Raw genomic sequence first — 18,974 nt, forward strand, 5'->3', positions numbered from 1 at the left:
AAGATAGAGCAAATGCAGAAAATTACAGCAGGTAAATATGTTTTTTTTTTTTGGGGGGGGGGGGAATGGATGTTAAATAGTAAGGAAAGAAAGGTTTTCTAAAAGTATATAAAATAAAGTTCTAAAAGTTGCTATATTAAGTTTAATGGATGCTGTAAATGCTAATAGATGCAGGGATAATGAGAAAGCCAAAGGATCCGAGCAACTTTCACGAGGGTCAAATTGTGACAGCTAGACAGTTGTGTCAGAGCATCTCCAAAATGGTGGGTTACTATGTGGGGTTCTTGGTAAGTAATACCTAGTACCATTGCCAACAAGAAATGCTTGAGTCGATTCATAACAAATCAGATTTGTTACGAATTTATAGAAAATTTGGATTTGCATGAATTCCTGGAAAATGGTGGTCCTCCAATTGGCTCCTCTATATTCTCTCTTCTATCCTCTGGCTTCTAGCTTTTTCTATGTTCAGGCTTCCATCAATTCCTCACTAGTTCCCATGCCATCATTTGGGGCGCAATGCATTTTTTTGACATTTGGTCACGTGTGGCGTGATGTACGTCATTGATGTCAACAACGTGGGTGGTGCCATACTAGCCTATGTGTGGTGCAAAGTATGTCATTAACTTCAGTGGCAAGCATCCTGTGGCGCCCCTGAGGGTTCAGTTGCCACAGAGGTACTGCACCTCACCCAGAGGTGTGGTATCCCCTTCTCTCAGGTAAGGAGGGAGTGCTGCCCGGGACCCCAACACCCGCATTCAACACTACACTACTCCAGGCCGGCTGGAAGGGCAAGATGCACTTTGTTTCCTGCTGAGCCCTGTCCCTGGCTGGAGTGGGGGGAACCAAAGGTAGGGGGAACCAGTAGTGGGTGTGGGTGGAGGAAGAAGTTTAGGGGAGCACTTTAATAGGAGGTATATATAGGGAAGCCATCTTAGGGTGGCAGTTCAGACAGAGCAGGAGTGTGGAGTAGTAAGTGAGATAGGAGAGGAGGGGAGCAGAGTCTCTTCAGGAGCTCTGCTCCATAAGTGGGGCCTAGCAATAGACGCCCAGGAGGGGAGCAGAGGGGTAAGGCTCCGTTCTACAGAAGGGATCCCAGGGGGTACGGTGAGTGCAGGATGGCACGCGTACGCCCCGAATCTGCCAGGTGTCAGAGGGATCAGGCCGCAAGAAGGGACTGGTCCCTGGCCCAGCCATGTTACTCCAGGTCTCGGCTGGAAAAACCGGAGGCTTCTGCACTTCCATGGTGCAGTCGCCACAGTCTCACCCTAGTCACCGGAAAGGTCAAATAGGTCAGAGAACTCCAGATTGCCCAGAGAGACTTCAGAGCACCCGATCGGGACTGAGTGTGGGGAAGCGCAGGACAGGAGGGAGAAGACCCAGAGTGAGAAGTCGGTCTAGTAAGGAACATAAAGAACGCGGGGTTCCGTCAAGCACTCCTAAAATATCTGAGAAAGAGCTGAACCCCTGGTCTGGTAGACGCAGCGCGACGCGGAGGCGAACACCCGTACAGTGTACCTGAGAACCTTGAACAAGAACTGTGAGTAAAACTCGGATGACTGCACTTCACTGCCTCCGTCCGTTATTTCAGCTGCGCCATCCCTCCTGCACCACAAGTCTCAGCATCACCACCTACCATCAAACTCTACACTGCCCTGAGGCCCGCTCCACCTGTGGGGAGCTGTTCCATCCTAGCTGCCTATCAACTGCCTCAGAGGTCTGCAGCAGCGCTGGTACAAATTACCAGAGACCACAGGTGGCGTCACGATCAAACTACAAATCCCATATAAAATATCCCCTTTTTGTTGACCGCCCTGGGCCACGGACCAGGCCAGCCACTGTGACATATTTCCCCCCAGCATCCATAGGCCCGGACGCCGAGTACCCCACTGCCCTGGGGGCGCATCAACTTCTGGCTTCACGAACAGGATTTCGTGCCCGTTGCCACCGGGTACTGTGTGCCGTATTGAAGTGTGATTTAACTGTGGTGAATATCGCCGCCATTACCGCGTCGCCGTGCGGGAAGAAGAGGGGCGTAACCGTGGGAACCAGAGAGGCGTGACTGCTGGAAGCGCGTGAAGCCCAGGCCCCGCCTTGTGCCTTGACGCCGAACAGGAGGTGTCAGGTCCTGAAAGGAGACCGTCATCTGCGGAGCTGCAGCCTACCCGAAAAAGTAAAGGAGGTAGGCTACGGTTCACTAGGGGGGCGCAACCATGGCCGGCGACCAGCAAAACGCCGGAGCACCGGTTAACGCTCCCGATGCTCAACCTGTGACCGGCGCCGCTCAGGCCGGAGCGGCAGCCCCACCAGCAGGGGTCGTGGCTCCAGTGATACCCATGGCCCTGCCGTATGTCCACAGGGTGGTGGAGGAGAGCAAACCCTCGCCACCTAGAGCTGATGACCCGGCTGGGTCAGCCAGCTAGAATCAAAAGTACCCCCGGCGGGGACCCCACTACTAGTACCAGTAAGTGGAACTGAACATTGTATATAGTTACCCATAAGGGTACCAACAGCAAATGTATTTTTTGTGTGCATAATTACCCGTCAGGGTATACAGACTTCAGGCTGAGGACTGTGAGCAGCCAAGGACTGACTTTGTATATAGTTTGCACTTCTTAAAGTGTCCTCTACTGGTTTTATATTGGCAACTGCAGACCTCAGAACCAAAACCCGTTTGGCGTGGCGGAAGATGAGGTCCAGGATCTGGATCGTCTATGCCCTGCAGCCACGCCCAGGGCCTACGTTGAGGGTTTTCGGATGGGTCCCTCATGCTGCTTGATTTGCATCACCCGTGAGATGGACACCCTGTTTGGGATCTCACTGCAACTTGCTTGAAAATGTTTTACATGAAAATGTAAATATGCGAGTGAAAAGTCTGATACTGTTTGTAATAATGTTAACCTGTAACATTCAAAGAAAAGTGCCTCCCATAAAGGGAAGAAATGTTTTGTTTACAATCTTATATGCGGATGCATTCTAAAAATTGTATGTCTAAAATACCGTGTTTTTGCTCAGTTCCAGCCCGTGGACGTGCTGTGTTTTACTAGGGGGGGAGTGTGACGCCCCTGAGGGTTCAGTCGCCACAGAGGTACTGCACCTCACCCAGAGGTGTGGTATCCCCTTCTCTCAGGTAAGGAGGGAGTGCTGCCCGGGACCCCAACACCCGCATTCAACACTACACTACTCCAGGCCGGCTGGAAGGGCAAGATGCACTTTGTTTCCTGCTGAGCCCTGTCCCTGGCTGGAGTGGGGGGAACCAAAGGTAGGGGGAACCAGTAGTGGGTGTGGGTGGAGGAAGTGTGACGCCTACTTCGCTACTTGCTAGCCCAACCTGAGAGATGGGGTTACTCGGAATCGGGCCTCCAGGTGGAAGGTGGATGCAGTCGTGGCCTAGGCCCGGCCCGTGCCCAGGGTTGTCACAATCAAAAATAAGGGCTAGGAGGGACGGTGGTAATTGAGTGGATGTAATGACTACGCCACCTGTGGTGCCTAGTGATTCGCCACCAGCGCTGCGGCAGTCCTCTGAGGCGGGATGTAGTGGCAGCAGAAGATGGTACTACTCCCCACAGGCAGAGCAGGGCCTCAGGGCAGAGAAGACGGATCAGGGGGGGGTCATAGTGGGTGGTGCGGTGTGGTGTCGCGCTGAAATAAGGGACTGGAGGCAATGGATGCAGTCTTCCAAGCTTTACTCACGTTGTTAGGTGTCAGCTGCAAGGCTTTTCCTTGCTCCTCATGGCGCGCTGCGGCCACCAGGAAGGGGTTCAGCACACTCCGGGTAGTTCCGGTGCATCAATCAGGACCCCCTGCACCAGAGTGTTCCTAGACTTTCCACTAGGTCCTCTCCTGTCCGTATGTGGTGCGTGTTACAAGGCTGGGTCTCCCTCTGGCTATACACAGAACAAGGGTACGGGTGGCGACTCCGCTCTGTCCGTTACCCGGTGGGATCCTCCAAGCCTCCGGGCTTTTCTGACTAGGACATGAAGTAGCAAAGCCAGATATCGGGGGCCGGTACCCCTTTTGCAGCAGGAATCCCTCTGACTAGGCCAGAATAGTGAGGACAGGTGGCGTATGCCGCTCCGTCTGCATCCCCCTGGGATCCTTTTGCCTGTGGAGCTTGTCTCCTCTGCTCCCCTCCAGGCCTTCTTAGGTAGGGACCTTCACCGGGTAGAGGCAACCGTTAACTCTAGCCTGCTCCTCCCCTCAAGGCCAAAGCACGAGGACCGTGTATCTTCAATCAGCTGCAGATTCACACAGAAAGCCACATTCAGTGATGAAGACCACAATCAAAGACCATAAGCCCAAGATGGCAGTTTATTAATTATAAATTTTGTGGTGTAACCTAAAGTGCGTCCTCCACCCTCTCTCACTACAAGGTTCCCCCTTTCTTTTGGTTCCCCCCCATCTCCTCTTATCCCGGCTGGGGCAGCACCCTTGTGCATATAAGCCCCCCTCAGGTGGGAGAGGTGTAGTGTTGGATGGATGGCTGAGTCCTGAGAGGTTCTCCACCCTTACCTCGAAGAGGAGATACCACACCTCGGTCTGAGGTGCAGTACCCCTGTGGCGACTGAACCCTCAGGGGCGCCACATTCCCCCTTGGTGAAACACAGCACGTCCGCGGGCTGGAATAGAGCAAAACATGGAACAGACTTTTTAAATTTTTGCATAACAATAAAACCATCTTCCCTTTATGGGAGGTACTTTCTTAAAATTGCAGATTAAATAGTATAAATGTATAAAACTCAAAGAGACATTATGCAAGTAGACGGATTAGTAGAAAAAGAGTCAGTCCAGCAGCAAGAGGGACCTGTCCCAAACCCTCAACATGGGCCCTGGGGTGGCTGCAGGGCATGGAGATCCTGAGTTGGACCTCCGGTAGAGCCACTCCAGACAGGTTTTGCTTCTGAGGTCTGAGGTAGTAGTAGAGCAGTTTTGCATAAAACCAATAGGGAACACCTAAATAGATGCATAAACTATATACAAGAAGTAGAAGAGTCTGTCTACTGCCAGTCCGCAGGGACAAATGTCTCTTTATACCGGGAGGAAAAACAACATATTAGTATATAACTATAACTTAACCAACAGAGAGGTGCAACCTCTGGGGCTGCTTAGTCCAGGTATCTCCACTGGGGAAAAGGCTCGTTCTTCCCTACGGAGCCTGACCGGTCCTCCACCGGCAGGCGCGCGGGGGTCTCACCCTTGAACACTCTGTGAACGTCCAGGGCGTACCAGCCACGCACCCCGTGGTGGGTGTATGTCACCAGATCACCCGGGTAGAGGTTCCGGCCTAGATTGTCCCTCCTTCAATTGTGGCTCCACATCATGACGGCTTACAAAGACGTCATGGGCAAACTGAGGGCTCCGTATGAAACCCCATCCCACCTCCTGGTGGAAGCGGACTATCAGCCCTTCCTCCCGGGGGCTTGGATGGGGGGCCTCCTCCTGGCGGGCCTTAGACTTTGCGGCCTTCGCGCGCACCACCAGGCGCTTGCAGCGAATCCGCCTTTCCCGTCGCTCCATGTCGAATTGGAGGAGCTGCTTTTTACACATCTCCTCCCTCCTCCGCGCTTCAGCCTGGGTCTCCTGGGAGAAGCCTATCAGGTCCCCCCCTGGTTGTCCCAGGCCATCTCCTCCGCTGCTGGGCAGGTGACCGGAGGCGCTGGCAGTGGCGACAGTAGGGGTTGCTGCAGGTCCTCAGGTGACGCGGACCCGTCCGGGTTGGGGTTGGTGGAATTCCCAGCTAGCACAGACTCTTCCGGACCAGGAGTCGAGAGACAATGCAGGACTCCAGCGGTGATTGTCACTTGGGCCTTTAACTCCGGAGCGAAAAGCTGCTCCCATAGTACGGCGCCCGGGGACAGGGGCGCTGGCATGATACTCAGGAGAGGTACAGTACGCCTTGCGCCTGGGACGGGGATTTCTTGCTTACCCGCTCCTGGGCTGCATGAGGCCTCCTGGTTTTCCTCTGTCTGGGCTACGGTTCCGCTGGACAGGCTTGCAGAGCTCTGGCGGCGGGCCCGAATCTTGCGGAGCACCTCCTCTCGCCACTCTCCGGAGACCAATCGTTGCGCCTCCACGATCCTCCTGGTAAGGTCTTGTGCTTCCTCTCGGAGGAACTCGGCCTCCTCCGGGGTTAAGCGAATCCCCCATATTCCGAGCGGGGTAGCAGCTTGTGGGGCAGCATCGGAGTTCCTCTCCTGCGCTGCGTCCATTCTCGCTGCCGGGTGTGGAGTGTCTGGGATTGTTGCGGCCACACCTTGTTGTTGCTCTCGTCTCCTCCTCTTTTCAGGGTGGCTCCAGGGCGGCTGGCTGACGGGCACTCCCAGGGACATCCCATCCGCTTTGACGGACATTACCTTGCGGACTGTCTCTACTGAAGGGGGCGGTCTGCACTTTTGGCGCCATGAGGGAGCCAGGCCCACGATGGGAGGTGCTGGGTTGCTGTCTATCTGCACATAATGGCGTCCGTTCTTCTTAGGCGGGCGCCACATGGAATGTGAAACGACAGTCTTTTGGTAAAGGCACACAGTACCCGGTAGCAATGGGGTTATTCTCTTCCGTTGCTGCGGGCACGCAATCCTGCCGACTACGCCAGGTCTGTGACGCCTACTTCGCTACTCGCTAGCCCACCCTGAGAGATGGGGGTACTCGGAACCAGGCCTCCAGGTGGAAGGTGGATGCAGTCGTGGCCTAGGTCCGGCCGTGCCCAGGGTTGTCACAATCAAAAATAAGGGCTAGGAGGGACGGTGGTAATCGAGTGGATGTAATGACTATGCCACCTGTGGTGCCTGGTGATTCGCCACCATCGCTGCGGCAGTTCTCTCAGGCGGGATGCAGTGGCAGCAGAAGATGGTACTACTCCCCACAGGCGGAGCAGGGCCTCAGGGCAGAGAAGACGGATCGGGGGGGTGTCGTAGTGGGTGGTGAGGTGTGGTGTCGCGCTGAAATAAGGGACTGGAGGCAATGGATGCAGTCTTCCAAGCTTTACTCACGTTGTTAGGTGTCAGCTGCAAGGCATCTCCTTTGTCCTCACGGCGCGCTGCGGCCACCAGGAAGGGGTTCAGCACACTCCGGGTAGTTCCGGTGCATCAATCAGGACCCCCTGCACCAGAGTGTTCCTAGACTTTCCACTAGGTCCTCTCCTGTCCATATGTGGTGCGTGTTACAAGGCTGGGTCTCCCTCTGGCTATACACAGAACAAGGGTACGGGTGGCGACTCCGCTCCGTCCATTACCCGGTGGGATCCTCCAAGCCTCCGGGCTTTTCTGAATAGGACATGAAGTAGCAAAGCCAGATATCGGGGGCCGGTACCCCTTTTGCAGCAGGAATCCCTCTGACTAGGCCAGAATAGTGAGGACAGGTGGCGTATGCCACTCCGTCTGCATCCCCCTGGGATCCTTTTGCCTGTGGAGCTTGTCTCCTCTGCTCCCCTCCAGGCCTTCTTAGGTAGGGACCTTGACCAGGTAGAGGCAACCGTTAACTCTAGCCTGCTCCTCGCCTCAAGGCCAGAGCACGAGGACCGTGTATCTTCAATCAGCTGCAGGTTCACACAGAAAGCCACGGTCAGTGATGAAGACCACAATCAAAGACCATAAGCCCAAGATGGCCGTTGTGGTGTAACCTAAAGTGCGTCCTCCACCCTCTCCCACTACATGGTTCCCCCTTTCTTTTGGTCCCCCCCCCATCTCCTCTTATCCCGGCTGGGGCAGCACCCTGGTGCATATAAGCCCCCCTTAGGTGGGAGAGGTGTAGTGTTGGATGGATGGCTGAGTCCTGAGAGGTGCTCCACCCTTACCTCGGAGAGGAGATACCACACCTCGGTCTGAGATGCAGTACCCCTGTGGCGACTGAACCCTCAGGGGCGCCACAGAAGCAGTTTAGAGGAGCACTTTAATAGGAGGTATATATAGGGAAGCCATCTTAGGGAGGCAGTTCAGACAGAGCAGGAGTGTGGAGTATTCAGTGAAATAGGAGAGGAGGTGAGCAGAGTCTCTTCAGGAGCTCTGCTCCATAAGTGGGGCCTAGCAATAGAGGCCCTGGAGGGGAGCAGAGGGGTAAGGCTCTATTCTACAGAAGGGATCCCAGGGGGTACGGTGAGTGCAGGACGGCACCCGTACGCCCCGAATCTGCCAGGTGTCAGAGGGATCAGGACGCAAGAAGGGACCGGTCCCTGGCCCAGCCATGTTACTCCAGGTCTCGGCTGGAAAAACCAGAGGCTTCTGCACTTCCATGGTGCAGTCGCCATAGTCTCACCCTAGTCACCGGGAAAGTAAAGTAGGTCCGGGAACTCCAGGTTGCCCAGAGGGACTTCAGAGCACACGATCGGGACTGAGTGTGTGGAAGCGCAGGGCAGGAGAGAGAAGACCCAGCGTGAGAAGTCGGTCTAGTAAGGAACATAAAGAACGCGGGGTTCCGTCAAGCACTCCTAAAATATCTGAGAAAGAGCTGAACCCCTGGTCTGGTAGACGCAGCGCGACGCGGAGGCGGACACCCATACAGTGTACCTGAGAACCTTGAACAAGAACTGTGAGTAAAACTCGGATGACTGCACTTCACTGTCTCCGTCCGTTATTTCAGCTGCGCCATCCCTCCTGCACCAAAAGTACCAGCATCACCACCTACTATCAAACTCTACACTGCCCTGAGGCCCGCTCCACCTGTGGGGAGCTGTTCCATCCTAGCTGCCCTATCAACTGCCTCAGAGGTCTGCAGCAGCGCTGGTACAAATTACCAGAGACAACAGGTGGCGTCATGATCAAACTACAAATCCCATATAAACTATGCCCTTTTTGTTGACCACCCTGGGCCACGGACCGGGCCAGCCACTGTGACATATTTCCCCCAAGCATCCATAGGCCCGGACGCCGAGTACCCACTGCCCTGGGGGCGCGTCAATCCCATCCCACATGATGGATGGTAACTAGTGAAGAACAACAGCACCTACATAAAGAAAAATATAAATGAAAGAAGGCAGAAGAGAAAAGAAATAAGAGCTGTTGGTGGCGGGACACCGGCGGAGATATATGTGGAGTGCCGAGGAGAGGAGAGTCTATTCGCACAAAGTTTATTTGCAAATTGAATTTCCTGGTCAAATTTGAGCCTATTTGATGACTTAGATTTTTGGGAGATTCCCTTCCCTCTGGTACCTAGATAACTGAAAAGCGATCCAAGAAAGAACGACAGAGCCATCCACAGGGTCAACAATCTAGTCTGCCGGATGGACTACAGCCTCACATCCGGACTGATCTTACTCCCAGACACTTCCAGCAGATCAAAAATGTAACTGATTTCAGCCAAAAGTAGCGTATTAAAATATTGTCCATAACTATGGAACCCTTAAGGGAAATGGCATCTTCTCTTTAGGGTTTGGGCCAAGTTGCATTTTTTATTTAACCTACAGTTGAAACCAGAAGTTTACATACACTATATAAAAAGACACCTCTGCATGTTTTTCTCAATATCTCACATGAAATAGAACAAACCTTTCCCGTTTTAGGTCAATTAGGATTACCATAATTTTTAATATTTGCCAAATGCCAGAATAATGAGAGAGAGAGAATGTTTTAAGGCATTTTTATTACTTACTGCAAAGTCAAAAGTTTACATACACTAAGATTACTATGCCTTTAAACAATTCTGGACTGCTGATATGATTATCTCATGTGTTTGGAAGCTTCTGATTGTTTTGGCAACATCTGAATTAATTAGAGACACAAATGTGGATGTATTTTAATGCACACCTGAAACACACTGCTTCTTTGTGTATCATCATGGGAAAGTCTAAAGAAATCAGCCAAGATATCAGGAAGAGAATTGTGGACTTGCACAAGTCTGGCTCATCCTTGGGTACAATTTCAAGATACTTGAAGGTGCCTCGTTCGTCTGTACAAACAATTATATGTGTGGCACCCCAGGGGTCTGGTTGCCACAGTGGTAGAAATACCATGTCTGAGAGCGAGAATGGGTTTTCCTGGTCAGGAGCACTGTAACATGCAACACCTCCTGCCCCAGTCCAGGGAGGGGAGGAACCTGCCCTTTATAAACTGGGTCTGGGGCGGGGTTAGTTAGTCAGAGTCTAATGAGAGTCAGAGCAGCAAGCAAGGAGCTCTGTAGGAGCAGGAGCTGAAGGCCAGGGACTGGAGCTAAGCAGAGCTCGTCCTGGCCGAAAACGCAGAGAACCGGACCACAGAGTCCGTGGCTGTGAGGATTTCCACATCCAGCAGCAGAAACCACCTGGCAGGGGATTTCAGGTCCTCTGGCCATAGGAAGCCCGGAGACTCAATCACACGCAAGGGACCGGCACCGCCATTGAGGAGCGGAGGCTACCAAAGGCCCCAAGTCACCAGCCATATGGGTGAGCACCACACGGTACACTCAGGGACGTGGGCTACTACACGACTACAGCAAGGTAGCCAGGAAGAGTGCAGTCAGACGGGAAGGCCTACATCTCCACCTGGCCAGGGGGACTCTTGTTCGCTCACAGACTGACCAGGCCTCTAATGTTAGCCAGTACTCCTGGCAGGGCCTTCTTCATTACCAACAGTAAAGACCCTGAACTGCACTGCACGGACTCTGAGTCATTTCTGCTGCGCCCATGCACCACGACTCTCACCATCTATGCACGCTGCCCTGAGGCTTTACTCCTCCCGTGGGGAGTTATACTACTCTCTGCTGCGCACACAACATCAGCCTCAGCGGTCTGCCCCACATTGGCGGTTCTCAGTGACCGCAATCCACGGGTGGCGTAGTCGGACATTTAAACATTAAAAACCTAATAAACAGATCCGCCACTGGTTTGACCACCCTGAGCCACGGGACCGGGTCGCCGCCACGGAGACTACAACCCCCAGCATTACACAGAGACCCGGCTCCGGGTATTCCCCCACACACGGCCCAGGGGGCGCGTCATATGCAGGTACAAACAAGCTGGGAATGTTTAGCTATCATACCGCTCAGGAAGAAGACAGGTTCTGTGTCCCAGAGATGAACGTGTTTGGTCTGACATGTGCATATCAACCCAAGGACACAAGGAAAAGACCTTGTGAAGATGATGGCGGAAGCAGGTAAGATTGTGTCAATATCCACAGTGAAACAAGTACTGTATCAACATGGGCTGAAAAGTCACTCTGCCAGGAAGAAGTCATTACTCCAAAAGAAACAAAAAAAAGCCAGATTAATGTTTACAAATGCACATAGGAACAAAGACCTTAATTTTTGGCAACATGTCCTGTGGTCTGATGAGACTAAAATTGAACTTTTTGGGGCATAATGACCATCATTACATTTGGAGGAAAAAGGGAGAAGCTTGGTAGCCTAAAAACACCATCCCAACTGTGAAACATGGGGGTGGCAGCATCATTTTGTTGTTTTTTTTTTACTGCAGGAGGGACTGGTGGACTTCACAAAATAGATGGCATAATGAGAAAAGAAGAAACATCTCAAGACATCAGCCAGGAAGTTAAAGCTTGGGCGGAAATGGGTCTTTCAAATGGACAATGCCCAGAAGCATACTGCCAAATTGGTAACAAAGTGGCTTAAGGAAAACAAAGTCAATGTTTTGGAGTGGCCTTCACAAAGCCCTGATCTCAATCCTATTGAAAATTTATGGGCAAAGCTGAAAAGGCAGGTGCGAGCAAAGCGACCTACAAACCTGGATCAGTTACACCAGTCTTGTCAGGAGGAATGGGCCCAAATTCCACCAACTATTGTGAGGAGCTTGTGGAAGGATATCCCAAACGTTTGACCCAAGTCATTCAGTTTAAGGGCAATGATACCAAATACTAATGAAATGTATGTAAACTTTTGACTTTGCAGTAAGTAATAAAAATGCCTTAAAACATTCTCTCTCATTATTCTGGCATTTGGCAAATATTAAAAATTATGGTAATCTTATTGACCTAAAACGGGAAAGGTTTATTCTGATTTCATGTCAGATATTGAGAAAAACATGCATATGTGTCTTTTTATATAGTGTATGTAAACTTCTGGTTTCAACTGTACTTGTTTATACCGCATTCAACCATTTCTATAACAAATTGGCTGTCCATAAAGCTCTAGTAGTTACAGTTAAATTACCATAAATTACCAAGAGTCCACCAAGCGCAACAAAATGTGGGGCATCATATATTAAATTATGTCAATGAGTAATACTATCAGATGCCGACTTGTGGGGTACCCCAAGTTCAATTCATTCAAAAAACATTTTTAACATTCACCATAAATTGAAGAAAAAAAATACAAGTTGCACCAAAGAATCTTACATACTGTCAAACTATCAAACTACAATGTGAGGTAGTGACCGGGATCGTACACGAGGGAAGTTATATATCCCCCAGAATGTGTACAGAGTCCTATTAAATCCATTTGAGTACATTGCAGTTCACAGACACAGCTGCGGCTGCAATGCAGGAATGAAGGTGAGCATTGACCTGGTCAGACTACCTGGCTAAGGCAGATTAGTAAAACCTACAGGAAGGCAGTGGGGCGGCCTCCTCCCTCCAACCCGGGTTTTCCAGTGGCTCTTGCCACAGGTCCTTTAAAAACCCTGCACTAAGGATTAGTGTTGTTCAGTGTTGGGACCTGCTAGGAGCATAGCAGGAAAGCTTGGCGGGCCTGTGAGCAGCTGAACCCACGCCTGCGAAGGCTCTGCACCCGTCAGGCTCTGAGCGGCCCGGCGCGTCCATTGCCCACGGCAACCGTTGTTTAAGGACTCATGTTAACCCAGCTGCGAACCTGAGGACTTTTCTGTTTACCCGTGAGTCGCTGAATAAAGCTGTTTATCATAGAATCATAGAATGGTAGAGTTGGAAGGGACCTCCTTGGTCATCTGGTCCAACCCCCTGCTCAAAGCAGGATTCACTAAATCATCTCAGACAGATGTCTGTCCAGCTTTTGTTTGAAGACGTCCATTGAAGGGGAACTCACCACCTCTCGTGGCAGCCTGTTCCACTCATTAATCACCCTAACTGTCAAAAAGTTTTTTCTAATATCTAATCTGTGTCTCCTCCCATTTAGTTTCATCCCATTGCTTCTAGTCTTTCCTTGTGAAAATGAGAATAAAGATGATCCTTCTACAATGTGACAGCCCTTGACATATTTGTAGACAGCTATTAAGTCTCCTCTCAGTCTTCTTTTTTGCAAGCTAAACATTCCCAAATCCTGCAACCGTTCCTCATAGGACATGGTTTGCAGACCAGTCACCATTCTGGTCGCTCTTCTCTGAACTTGCTCCAGTTTGTCGATGTCTTTTTTAAAATGTGGTGCCCAAAACTGTACACAGTATTCCAGATGAGGTCTGACCAAAGAGGAGTAAAGACCGATAATGACTTCACGTGATCTAGACTGTATGCTTCTGTTAATACATCCCAAAATTGTATTTGCCTTTTTTGCTGCTGCATCACACTGTTGACTCATGTTCAGTCTGTGATCTATTAGTATACCTAAGTCTTTTTCACATGTACTGTTGCTTAGCTCTATTCCTCCCATTCTGTATATGCTTTTTTCATTTTTATTGCCCAGATGTAGTACTTTGCATTTTTCCCTGTTAAAAAACATTCTGTTGGTTGCTGCCCACTGCTCCAGTTTATTTAGGTCTTTTTGGTTTTTGATTTAGGTGGTTTTGGTTTTTATTTAGGTCTTAGGTTTATGTTGGACTTGTTTGGGTCACTGCCTCAGTTACTGCACGGTGTGAACACCGCCACCTTACAACTTGGTGGAGAAGGCGGGCATTGTGACTGAGGCATACCCCACCGGCAGCTGCATGACCACAATCCGGCTTGCCACCTTTCAGCCCCACCCCATGGACAAAATGGAGGAGCTGTTAAAGCAGGAGCAGTACCAGAGTCTCCAACGGCAACAGCAGGAGCGGGAGCAGCAGCACAATCAGCAGCAGCAGTTACTGTAGCAGCAGCAAAAAACAAATGAACTGTTGCTGCAACAGATTGCTTCCCTGCGGGAAACGGCCACAACACAGATTCTGGAACGTCGAGAGGCCCGGGACAAGGTACACTCAGCGTTGAGGAAGATGGGACCGGAGGACGATGTGGAAGCCTTCCTGACCGTCTACGAACGCACAGCAGAGTGGAAAAACTTACCAGCCATCCAGTGGGCAGAAGTGGTCGCTCCGTTTCTGGTCGGATGCCCAAAAGGCCTGCTTCGACCTCAGTCGGGAGGACGCCCAGGACTACCAGAGGCTCAAAGGTGAGATCCTTGCCTGACTGGAGGTCAATACATATGTGAGGGCTCAGCATGTATTTTTATGGGCCTATGTGGAGACCCAACCCGCCCGGTCTCAGGCTTATGACCTCCTGCAGCTGGTAAAGAGGTGGCTCCAGCCTGAGACATTGTCTCAAGCCCAGATGGTGGAGAGGGTGGTGGTTGACCGGCTGGTGAGGACTCTGCCAGCCGCTGTCCAACGTTGGGTGGGGCAAGGGGACCCCGGCACACTCAACCAGGTAGTCAGCCTGATCGAGCACTACTCGGCCACTCAGGACTTTATCCGGGACTCTGCCCCCTCACGGCTGTCACGCCGATCCCTGCCAACCCAGGAAATGGGAAAGGGGTCGCGTCCCTCTGCTGACGATAGTCAGCACCATACCTGTGCTGAAGGGGTATGAGAGTGGCAGGAGACCGGTTCCCTCCCAAACAGTCATAAGACCTAACAGTACCTCCACCATTAGGTGCTGGCAGTGTCAGGGGCCGGGTCATGTGGTTGCTAACTGCCCCCTGACTATGGAGCCCATGGACTGCGGGTATAACCGCCGGGTTTCAATGTCCACCCAGACCGTCTGCACTGCGAGTGCAGACCCCTTGAACAGTGAACCCCAACTGTGCCAGGTACTGGTTAATGGGTACGCCACGGAGGCCCTCCTAGACTCGGGGAGCCTAGTGACTTTGGTGCATTGGTCGCTGGTGGCAGGAGACAACCCCAGTGGATGGACACTCGGGGTTGTGTGTATCCATGGGGACCTCCGAGAGTACCCTACCGCGGAGGTAGTTTTGTCCACGCCATGAGGCGACATAAAACATGTGGTGGGGGTGGTAAAAACTCTTCCCTATGGGACTGTGTTGGGAAGAGTCTTGCCCCTGTTCTGGACTCTGTGGAAAAACAAAATCCATTCTCCCCTGGTAAAATTTATTACAGGCGCTGTACCCGACGATTCCGAGTCGGGGATACCTGCCGTAGGGGTGTCCAACCTAGGGACAGAGTGTGACCCCGATAGGTCTCCCCTAGAGGTGCTGGCAGGAGAGGTCGAAGAGACCCCATCAATCCCCGAGCTGGAAGTGTCCTGGGACACGTTTGGGGCAGCTCAGCTACAGGATCCCACCCTGACTAGGGCGCGGGAAAGGGTGTTAGAGGTAAATGGCGTAGCTCAACAGCCCAATGCAGATATTGTATTTCCACGCATGGTAGTCAACGGTGAGTTGCTCTATAGGACAGACAAGATCAGGGACGAGGTCGTGGAACAATTAGTGGTACCTCAGTCGTACCGTCGGGTGGTTCTAGATTTGGCACAGACACACCTGCTGGATGGACACTTAGAGGTTAAAAAGACGCAAGAACGTATCTTGCAGCGGTTCTTTTGGCTGGGGATTTACGCGGAGGTCCAAAAATACTGTGAATCCTGCCCCGAATGTCAACTGACCATACCCATCACCAGTTTCCGTAGCCCATTGGTACCCCTGCCAGTGATAGAGGTGCCTTTTGAACGTATTGCAATGGACTTGGTAGGGCCCATTGTAAAATCCGCTCGTGGCCACCAACATATACTGGTGGTCGTCGACTATGCCACCCGGTACCCGGAGGCTATACCGCTACGACACACCTCGGCGAAACTGATTGCACGGGAGCTGTTTGCCATGTTCTGTCGCCTTGGACTACCTAAGGAGATCCTGACAGATCAAGGAACCCCTTTTATGTCCAAGGTGACAAGGGAACTGTGCAAAATGCTAAACATTAAACAATTGCGCACCTCGGTGTACCACCCTCAAACCGACGGGCTAGTAGAACGGTTCAATAAAACCCTCAAGTCCATGTTAAAAAAGGTGGTTTCTAAGGACAGGAGGGATTGGGACATGTTGCTACCCTATTTGATTTTCGCCGTCCATGAGGTACCCCAGGCTTCCATAGGGTTCTTTCCCTTTGAGTTATTTTACGGCAGACACCCTAGGGGTCTGTTGGACGTAGCCAAAGAGACGTGGGAGCAAGAGTCAACTCCACATAAGAGTATAATTGAACACGTGGCTTGTATGCAGGACCAGATTGCGGCGGTCATGCCCATCGTGAAAGAACATCTTTTAGATGCCCAGGCAGTCCAGAGGCGCACATATATTAAAAGAGCCACGGTCAGGTCTTTTAACAAGGGCGATCGGGTATTAGTACTGGAACCCACAACCGAGAGTAAGCTCATGGCCAAGTGGCAAGGGCCATATGAGGTTCAAGAAAAGGTGGCAGAGGTAAATTACCGGATGTATCAGCTTGGAAGGAGGAAACCTGAGCAGCTTTACCATGTAAACCTGCTAAAACCTTGGAAAGATCGAGAGTGTTTAGTTACAGACGTCACTTCGGCATGCCGCCAGAGAGTTCTCTATCTTCAACCAGGGATGCGTCAGGGGGAGATTTCAGTATAAGTGATGCTCTCACAAAACAGCAGTGACGGGAGGCTCGCTCGCTGGTGCAGCAGAATACCGACGTGTTCTCAGAGCTACCGGGTAGGACTACAGTTCTCCAACATGACATTGTCACCGAACCTGGGGTAAGGGTGCGAATGAGACCGTACCGGGTACCCGAAGCCAGGAAGCAAGCCATCACGGCTGAGGTAAATCAAATGCTCCAGTTAGGTGTCATCGAGGAATCACGGAGTGAGTGGGCTAGCCCCATGGTACTGATTCCAAAACCAGACGGATCGTTACGCTTCTGTAACGATTTCCGGAAATTAAATAAAGTGTCAAAGTTTGACCTTTATCCAATGCCCAGGGTGGATGAGCTGATTGAGAGACTGGGGCAGGCCCAGTACTTTACCACGCTCGATCTCACCAAGGGTTACTGGCAGGTACCCTCACGGATTTGGCGAAGGAAAAGACCGCCTTCATAACTCCGGAGGGTCTATATCACTATGTGGTCTTACCTTTTGGGTTACATGGGGCCCCGGCTACATTCCAGAGGCTGATGGACATAGTGCTCAAGCCCCATCAGGAGTACGCGTCCACGTATCTAGATGATATTATCATCTTTAGCACCGACTGGCATACGCATCTATCCCAGGTACAAGCGGTGCTGGATTTTCTCAGAGCCGCGGGGTTAATGGCAAACCCAAAAAAATGTGCGATAGGGCTAAAGGAAGCCCGATATTTGGGGTATGTGATTGGCCGAGGAGTTATCAAGCCCCAAATCAATAAAGTTGAGGCCATAAAAAACTGGCCTAAACCATCAAGTACAAAGCAGATGAGGGCGTTCCTTGGCATCCTTGGATATTACTGACGGTTTATACCTAATTTTGCTGGGAGAACGGCGGCCCTGACCAATCTCTTGAAAGGGAAAAGATCGGTAATGGTTTGGTGGAACCCTCAGGCAGAAGAAGCCTTTCAGTCCATAAAGTTGGCCCTGTGTGGACAGCCGATCCTCATCAGCCCCAATTTCAAGGAAACCTTCATTGTACAGACAGACACCTCGGAGGTAGGCCTCGGGCGGTATTGTCGCAAAAAGTGAATGGCGAAGAGCACCCGGTCACCTACTTGAGTAGAAAACTTATCCCGGGACAGAAAAACTATAGCGTGGTAGAGAAGGAGTGTATGGCTATTAAGTGGACCTTGGAATCACTACGTTATTATTTACTCGGGCGTCAGATCCGCTTGGTGACGGACCACTCACCCTTGGTATGGATGAGGAATGCCAAGGAGAGGAATGCGCGAGTCACCAGGTGGTTACTGTCACTGCAAAATTTCAGTTTCTCTGTAGAACATCGCCCTGGGAAGTCGCAGGCAGACGCGGATGCCCTGTCCCAGGCACCCTGTATGGTGACAAATGTTCAACCCCACAAGTTTGAACAGAGGGGGGGGAAATGTGAGGCAGTGACCGGGATCGTATACGAGGGACGTTATATATCCCCCAGAATGTGTACAGAGACCTATTAAATCCATTGGAGTGCATTGCAGTCACAAACTCACCTGCGGCTGCAATGCAGGAATGAAGGTGAGCATTGATCTGGTCAGGCTATCTGGCTAAGGCATATTAGTAAAACCCGGCAGGGCCTTCATTTCTGGAGGAGGCTACAGGAAGGCAGTGGGGCGGCCTCCTCCCTCCAACCCGGGTTTTCCAGTGGCTCTTGCCACAGGTCCTTTAAAAACCCTGCACTAAGGATTAGTGGTGTTCAGTGTTGGGACCTGCTAGGAGCATAGCAGGAAAGCTTGGCGGGCCTGTGAGCAGCTGAACCCACGCCTGGGAAGGCTCTGCATCCGTCAGGCTCTAAGCGGCCCGGCGCGGCCGTTGCCCACGGCAACCGTTGTTTAAGGACTCATGTTAACCCGGCTGCGAACCGGAGGACTTTTCTGTTTACCCATGAGTCGCTGAATAAAGCTGTTTATGTTGGACTTGTTTGGGTCACTGCCTCAGTTACTGCACGGTGTGAACACCGCCACCTTACAACAGATAAAGGCTGTCCTTAACTTGGCACATTCTCAGTGGTTGGATCAAGCGATATGATACCTAATCCAAATCAAAATGCATTGCATTTTTATGGAAGCATTTATTTTATGGAATCATTTTGCCTGAAAAGAATGGGCAAGATCTCAAGACACAAGGTCAATGATGAATGAGCAGTGTCTCGTGGAAATATATGGAAACATCTTCAGTTGGTGACTTACTTTTGATTGAAGGCATCATGATTGTTGATCAGTAGAAACACATTTTTTAGGATAGCATTAAATACTCCCTTGAATAAGCTGTGTGGGAAGTAAACAGTTCTACGGCAAAAGAAGAACTC

The 18,974-nt window shown here is 51.3% G+C and overlaps 1 protein-coding gene across 2 annotated transcripts in view; it reads right to left on the bottom strand.

The window, feature by feature from the left end:
• GALNT13 (polypeptide N-acetylgalactosaminyltransferase 13) overlaps positions 1–18,974 on the bottom strand; it is a 556,185-nt gene that overhangs the window by 473,346 nt on the left and 63,865 nt on the right. The gene's annotated exons all lie outside the window — the stretch shown is intronic.

This window comes from Phyllobates terribilis, unplaced genomic scaffold, assembly GCF_046119375.1.
Source record: "Phyllobates terribilis strain yellow unplaced genomic scaffold, ASM4611937v1 Scaffold_9__5_contigs__length_417890890, whole genome shotgun sequence".
Lineage (NCBI taxonomy): Eukaryota > Metazoa > Chordata > Amphibia > Anura > Dendrobatidae > Phyllobates > Phyllobates terribilis.